At 54.8% G+C, this 7,484-nt stretch overlaps 1 long non-coding RNA gene across 1 annotated transcript; it reads left to right on the top strand.

The window, feature by feature from the left end:
- On the top strand, positions 1 to 4,078 carry LOC125155805 (uncharacterized). Its single transcript, XR_007148357.1, has 3 exons — positions 1 to 1,048; positions 1,816 to 1,910; positions 3,792 to 4,078. It is a non-coding gene; the product is annotated as an uncharacterized LOC125155805 (long non-coding RNA).
- The last annotated feature ends 3,406 nt before the right edge of the window (positions 4,079 to 7,484 follow it).

The following is a 7,484-nucleotide window of genomic DNA, read 5'->3' as shown; positions in this document are numbered from 1 at the left end:
GAGGGCGGGTGCCCCCCGGGGAGGGCGGGGTGCCGGGAGGAAAGGCCCAACCACAGGGCGCAGTGAGCGTCCCCGCAGCGCCCCACCGGGCCCTCCTTCCTCATTCTGGAGAACCGGCGCACTCCATCCTCCCGGGGCCTCTGACGCCGCCTCCAGGCGGGCCCCGGGCGCACCCCTTCTTCCCCTCCGCGGAGCCGGTGAGGGGAGGTCGAGAGGTCGTGGCAAGGCCAATAAGGATCTTTTCCAGAAACGGGCGGAAGCCAGGGGGCTCCCGTGGAGGGGCCGTCTCAGGTGCACGTCGCCCCGACTTCCCGTGATCCCCAATGGGCACATGCAAAACTGAGGCACAGGGCCAGGAAGTGAGTTGCCCGGGCGCCGGGCGGAAGAACAAGACAGGGCCCGGAGTCTGCTGTCGCCCACAGGGCCCCAGGCTCTCAACGCTGACCAGGCGGCTTCCTTCTTCCTGCGGACGAGGACTGAGTGCCCACTGTGTGCCAGGGACAGTGCCGAGCACAGCAGGGCACAAAGTGACAACACTAAGCCTAACATTCTAGATGGAGACGCAGATAAGGAAATACCTGTTTAACATTCAAGGCTGTTGGACGACGTACATTCCGAGCGAAAAAGACAGTGGAGCGGGGGCTAGGGCACGCTGGGTGCTTGGGTTGGGGCTTTAAATAGGGGTCAAGGAAGGTCACCAGGAGGGGGAGTCGGACAGGCAGCCTAGGCACAGGGGGACCTTGAGGGTGGAACGTGCCGTTCAGGGACTTTCCCGACAAGGCCGTGGGGCCACCTGCCCCTGCCCCCTGGGCCCCCCGGGACCCTAGAAATAGGACGGTGACACATGGCTGCTTTCTGGATGGGCACTCACAGCCAAAGGGGACGTCTTGGGTTGTCTCCAATCCAGCAGATCTTTGCCCTGTTTGACGGTAGAAACCCCGCTTTGAGAGGTTCTAGAAGGCTCTAGAAAGTTCTGGAAAACCCCTCCCGCTGGAGATACACGTAATTCGGGACACCCCTCGGATGGCACCAGCAAGGCTCAGAGAGGGTGAGTGATGTGCCTGGGGTCACACAGCAGCAACCGTCAGCCCTCCCCCACGGCAAGACCTGCAAGACCCGTGTGGTTTTCTTTGCTGTTGATTCATAACGAACAACAGATGGGAAGTTGGATAAGGGCCCCCGTTGGGTCACTGGGGCTGGCAGGCGCTGCCCTACTCACCACCCCACCCCCACCCACAACCGGATGGCTGTGAGGAGAGGTGCTCCCCAAAGCCGGAGGCCTGAGTGACTTTCCACCCTCCGGGCAGATGAAAAGCAGAAATAGGTCTGAGCCACGCAGAGCCGGGGAACAGCAGAACAGAAATAAGCAGCTTGGCAAAAACCCGGAGGCCAGGCTGAGTCACAGACCCGGGTCCAGATGCGGGCACCAGGCCCAGGACCCTGAGGGTCACCAGGCCCCTAGCACGCCACGACGGGACCCAGGTGTCATGGGGTCTAGCTTAACGTCTTCTGTGGCTCCCGCTCACTGGCCTCGGAACAAACGGCCGGGGTCCTCGATCCCCCCCAGGGGCCCGGCCTCCGTGAGTTTCTCCGGCTTCAAAATAAATCTCCTTTTCAGTTCCCTTAACTTCTCCCCTCCCCCCACCCCGTGCCAGGCGCCAGCGGGAATCTGTCACGTTTTAGTTTATTCGGGAATAGCAGGGCGAGCTCTTGCACATTTTTAAGACACACACACACACACACACACCGCATAAAGCGTGAATATATAAGCCAATAAATTCTTGTGAAACTTGCATCCACTTGATCTGAACCCAGGTGAAGACTGAAGATGTCACCAGCCCCAGGAAGTGCCCAACGGTCCCCAATGCTCTCACTCCTACGGTGTCTCTACGTTTGGGGAGTAATTTTTGGTAATAAGATTTATCTTTTCTTTCTTTCTTTCTTTCTTTCTTTCTTTCTTTCTTTCTTTTTCTCTCTTTTGAAGAGAGAAAGGGCACAAGTGAGCGAGGGGCAGAGAGAGAGAGGGAGAGAGAGAGAGAAAATTCCACACAGGCTCTGCATTGTCAATGCAGAGCCCAAAGCGGGGCTCGAACTCCTGAACAGTGAGATCATGACCTGAGCCAAAGTCGGATGCTTAACTGCACTGAGCCACCCAGGCGCCCCCAGACTTATCTTGGTTTTCATTCTGAAATGTACGTGGCGTCGTGTTCACTTTCTTTGGTGTGCGGTTCTGGGATTTTGACAAAGGCACACAGCCATGTAAATTATCACCCGAACAGAGGACGGAATGTGCTCCCACCACCTAGAAATACTCCCTCCAGGGACTCCTTCGTCGTCAGACCCTCGCCTCGTCCCCAGTCCCCGGAAACCACTGATCTTTGTTGCTATGATTTCTAAAGTACTTTTCTGGAGGTTGCACAAATGAATGCTGTCTTAGGTAGCTTTTCAGACTGGCTTCTTTCACGGAGCATTTGAGATCCGTCCTCTGCAAGCTGGGGGTGCACCGGGGACCTGTTCCTTCCGGCTGCTGAGCGGTTGTGGGGCCCCACACGGCAGTGCTCACCCACAGAACACACGGGGGTTGTTTCTAGGGTGCAGTGATCACGAACAGTGCTGCCGCACACGCACGTGTTCGGGGTTTCGGACGAACATCCGTGTTCATTTCTCGGGGAGAAATTTCTAGCAGGGGGATCTCCGGGCCAGGGTAACTGTTCGGCTTTGTGAGGAACTGCGATCGGTTTCCCAAGTGGCCACCCCAGTCTGCATCCCCCCCCCACGCCACCCCCCCCCCAGCGATGAATGAGGTCCAATTGCTCCGTGTCGTCTCCAGCACTTAGCATTGTCTGTATTTTTAGTATTAGCCATTTTCAGACGTGTGTGTCTCTTTATGGATTTCATCCGTGTCTCCCTGAGGGACCAGTGGCATTGAACACTCTCGCGTGTGTGCACGCGACATCCGTGTGTGCTTCTTGGTGAAGCGGGGGTCCTTTCAGTGCCTTGTTTTCTTATGACCGTGTTTTGAAAATTCGTTGGGCAGGCTGGGCGCAAGTCCGTTGTCGCGCGGGTGATTTGCAAACGCTTTTCCCCCAGCCCGTGGGTCGGGTTTCCGTCCCCTTAATCGTGTCTTCCCTGGAGCAGAAGTTTTAAATTTCGATGATGGTTCAATGAATCAAATTTTTTTTTTAACTTTATGGATTATGTCTTCGGTGTTTTATCTGAGAACTGTTTGGCAAACCCGAGGAGGTGGAGATGTTCTCCGATCTTCTCTTCTGGGAGCTTTATTGTTTTACATGTTACATTTAGAGCTACGACCACGCGGAGTTCTTTCTTGTATGAAAGTAGAGGTTCTTCCCCTCCTCCCCCTCCCCTTCTTCCCCCACCCTCTCTTTCTCCCTCCTCCTCTTCCTCCTTCTTCTCCTCCCCCCTCCTCCTCCCCTTCCCCTCCTCCTCTCTCTCCTCTTCCCCCTCCCCCTCCTGTTTTTCCTCCTCCTCCTTCTTCCTCTATATGTGAATGTCCAGTTGTCCCAGCACCATTTGTTAAAAAGACTGTCGTCCCTCGGGGAGCCTGGGTGGCTGAGTCGGTTAAGCGTCCGACTCTTGATATCGGCTCAGGCCGTGATCTCAAGGTCCATGAGTTCGAGCCCCATGTCAGGCCCTGTGCTGACAGCTCGGAGCCTGGAACCTGCTTCGGATTCTGTGTCTCCCTCTCTCTCTGTCCCTCCCTCACTCATGCTCTGTCTCTCTCACCCTCAAAAATGAATAAATGTTAAAAAAAATTTTTTTTTTTTAAGAAAAACAAAAGAACGGATGTGGGATATTCACCCAAAGGAATGCTGCGGCCACAGCTGGCGGTGAGGATTGACGACCCACAAGGACACGCAGCACTCTGTGTCCCACAGATGTGACACTGAGTGATAGATAGAAATGACTCACCACAGTTCATCTTGCGCAGCTCTCCGCAGATAAAGTTCACAAATGGAGAAAAGGAAACACAAATTTTAGGGTAGCTTAATTCAGCTGTACATTTGTAAAGAAAAGCAAGGAAGCTGAATTTAAATAAGTAAATTAAAAAAAACTAACTTGAATTTAAAGACATAAATTAAAAAAAAAACTAACTTGAATTTAAATAAACAAATTTTTAAAAACTAACTTGAATTTAAATAAATTTAAAAAACTGACTTGAATTTAAAGACATAACTTTAGGGGTGGCTGGGTGGCGCAGTCGGTTAAGCGTCCGACTTCAGCCAGGTCACGATCTCGCGGTCCGTGAGTTCGAGCCCCGCGTCAGGCTCTGGGCTGATGGCTCGGAGCCTGGAGCCTGTTTCTGATTCTGTGTCTCCCTCTCTCTCTGCCCCTCCCCCGTTCATGCTCTGTCTCTCTCTGTCCCAAAAATAAATAAACGTTGAAAAAAAATTAAAAAAATAAATAAATAAAGACATAACTTTAGGGGCGGCTGGGTGGCTCAGTGGGTTAAGCATCGACTTCAGCTCAGGTCACGATCTCATGGTTGGGGGGTTTGAGCCCCACATCGATGTCTCTGCTGTCAGCACAGAGCCTGGGGTCCCCCTCTCTCTGCCCCTCCCCTGCTCACTCGCTCTCTCTCTCAAAAATAAACATGAAAAAATTAAAGTGTTAGTTTCTTTTAAAAAAAATACATTTTTAGAAACTGTTATGTAAATAAGTAAATTTTAAAAACCCAGCTTAAATTTAAATAATAAAAAAAAAAAAAGCAAGGAAGCAAAGAGGGACATTACATAAGAGAATCAATTCACAGAGGACATGGCCACCGGAGCGCGTATGCACGAGGCACAGAAAAGCAAAATATGAAAGGCCTGAAAGGAGAAATCCGCAGATCCACAAATCTGCTCCCAAACGTTGACACCCCTCTCTCCGTAACCAATAGAATAAGCGGGCAGAGTATTAGCAAGAATATAGAAGATCTAAACACCACCATCGACCGCATAGACTCGGATCAATATGGTGATGTGATTTTTGGTAAATACAATGACAATTCAGTCGAGAGATGGCAGTCTTTTCATTTATTTATTTTATTATATATATATATATATATATATATATTTTTTTTTTTTTTTGAGAGAGAGAGAGAGAGAGAGAGAGAGATCATGAGCGGGGGGATGGGCAGAAAGGGAGAGACGACGCCCGGATCATGACCTGAGCAGAGATCAAGAGTCAGCCGTTCAACGGACTGAGCCACCCAGGCGCCCCAACGCTTATCTAGTTTAAGCAGGCATATAATTTTGCGTTCGTTTCAGATGTACAACGTGACGATCCGATATTTGTGCCCATCGTGAAACCATCACACGAGGGGTCTCGTTAGGGGACATTTTGTTTTCCCGGGATGAAGGCTTCTAAGATCCCCTCTCATCCACCTTCACCTGTGCGGTACAGTGTCACTAACCACGGTCCCCAGGCCGCGCTAGCCACCCTGGACCGCTGACGGGCGCCCGGTTAAATTTCAGCCTGGGGCTGCAGCGAGCGGGGCAGCGGTGGACATGTGGCCCAGGCCGCTGGTGACCGTAGGGGCGACCTTGCGCGGAGAGAAACCTAACTGGGGAACGGTGGCTTAGAAGGGGTTTCCCAGGGACTGGCTTTGGCCACGGCGCATGCGCCACGGAGCTGCGTCCGTTCCTTCCCGTCTCCTGTTTCCTGAACGGCACGCGCCTTGCCGCGTCTCTGGTTTTACAAGCGTCCTTTGTGCCTAACAAGAATACGATCTGTACATCGTTCCCAAGTACCTCCCAGTCCTCGGCTGCCGGGAGTACTGGCCGCTGAGGGCCACGGCTGTCCCCGCCGGCCCTTGGCCACGCCTCAGGTCCTGCCCACCCCCCGGCAAAGGCCCGAAGTCAATGCTGGGATAACCAAGTTTGTAACTGATCATTTCTTTGGAGAAGACGAGAAAGTCTTCCTGCCTCGATTTCACTGCTAGTTTTATACCCAGGAGAATGGCAAGCACTATCCAGGCACTTGCGTACCTGTGTTCACAGCGGCATCATTCACAGCCCCAGGTTGCCGTCGACAGGTCAGTGGGGCAGGCTTCGTGGGCGTAGGTAGCAACCCGGTTCTGCAGGTTTTCCGTCTTGAAATTCCCCCTTTTTTTTTTTTTTTTTAAACAAAGATCGTGTGTTTTCATTTAGTTCGTGTCCGCGCCTCGCTGGACCGGCCGCGGCTGGCGCCCATGGCTGGCGAGCGCTGGCCTACCGTCAGGGCAAGGAACTGGCCACTCCGTGCCTTGGTTTCCCCATGAGAGGAGGAGGAGAGGCCCTCGCGCGGAAAAACGCGCGTCCGAGCCTGCCGGTGTGCGGGAAGGCCGGAGAGCTCGAGAGCGGCACCTGCTGGACGCGGCGGGCATGACGTCCAGGTGCGCCGGCTGCGTCGCGGGGCCTTCTCCTCCCCGCCTCACTTCCTGGATCCTGCCCCCTCCTCTGCCCCCACCTGGTGCAGCCCCCATCACGCCCGCGGGGACCAGAGCAGTCCCCTCCGCCGTGGATCCCCGGCTCGGGCCTTCATCCCTCCAAGGCCGTCCTCCCCATGGCGGCCATCGGAGGGCGCCCGTGAGCACCCGAGTCAGGTCTGGCCCTCCTCAGCCCGCAGCCCTCCGGGACGCCCACCTCTCTGGGGGGAAAGCCCTAGTCCTCCTGAGGCTCTCAAGGCCCTGCAGACCTGCCCCTGCCCCTTCCTGCCCTCCCCTCCTCCCTCTCTCCCCCTCACCCACTCTGCTGCAGCCCCGCGGGCCTTCTCACTGTTCCTCCGACATGTGAGCCCAGTGCTGCCCCAGGACGTTTGCACGGGCTGGGCCCCCGTGCCTGGGGTGCCCTCCTCTCACGTCATCATTGTTCCCCATCCGGCTTCCCTGCTGTGTCTGGTGCCACAGCCTTCAAGGCCTATCCCACTGATGAGCAAGTGCGGAAAGCTGGAGGAGGCCGTGCAGAGACTGAACGCCTTGGACACGGCCGGTGGGAGTGTGAAACGGGGCGGCCGCTGTGGAAACGGGTTGGTGGTTCTTCAAAAGGCTAAATGTAGAACTACCGTGATCTGGCGATTGCTGGTGCGGTCTGTAGTCACTCGAACGGAAAGCAGGCTCTCAGCCTGATGTTTGCACACACAGGTCCCCTTCGGCATGATTCCCAGTCACTGAGACGTGGAAATACCCCGAGTGTCCACTGAAGAAAGTGGCTCATCCATAAAATGATCGTCCAGCCTCAGCGAGGAAGGACGTCCTGCCGCCTGCCACCACGTGGATGGACCCGGGGGACACTGCACAGTGACAGGAGCCAGACACAGAAGGACACGTCCTGCGCGACCCCACGCACAGGGGGTCCCTAGAGGAGTCCCGTCCACAGAGGCAGAGAGTGGATGGTGGGAGCCAGGGGTGGGGAGTCCGTGCTTCATGGGGACAGGGTCTCAGTCTGGGGAGATGGAAAGTTCTGGAGACGGATGGAGGGTGGGTGCACGACAGTGTGTGT

Source organism: Prionailurus viverrinus, chromosome A2 (assembly GCF_022837055.1).
Source record: "Prionailurus viverrinus isolate Anna chromosome A2, UM_Priviv_1.0, whole genome shotgun sequence".
NCBI lineage: Eukaryota > Metazoa > Chordata > Mammalia > Carnivora > Felidae > Prionailurus > Prionailurus viverrinus.
The sequence above is the reverse complement of the archived record's forward strand: the minus strand, read 5'-3'. Positions and strand labels throughout refer to the sequence as shown.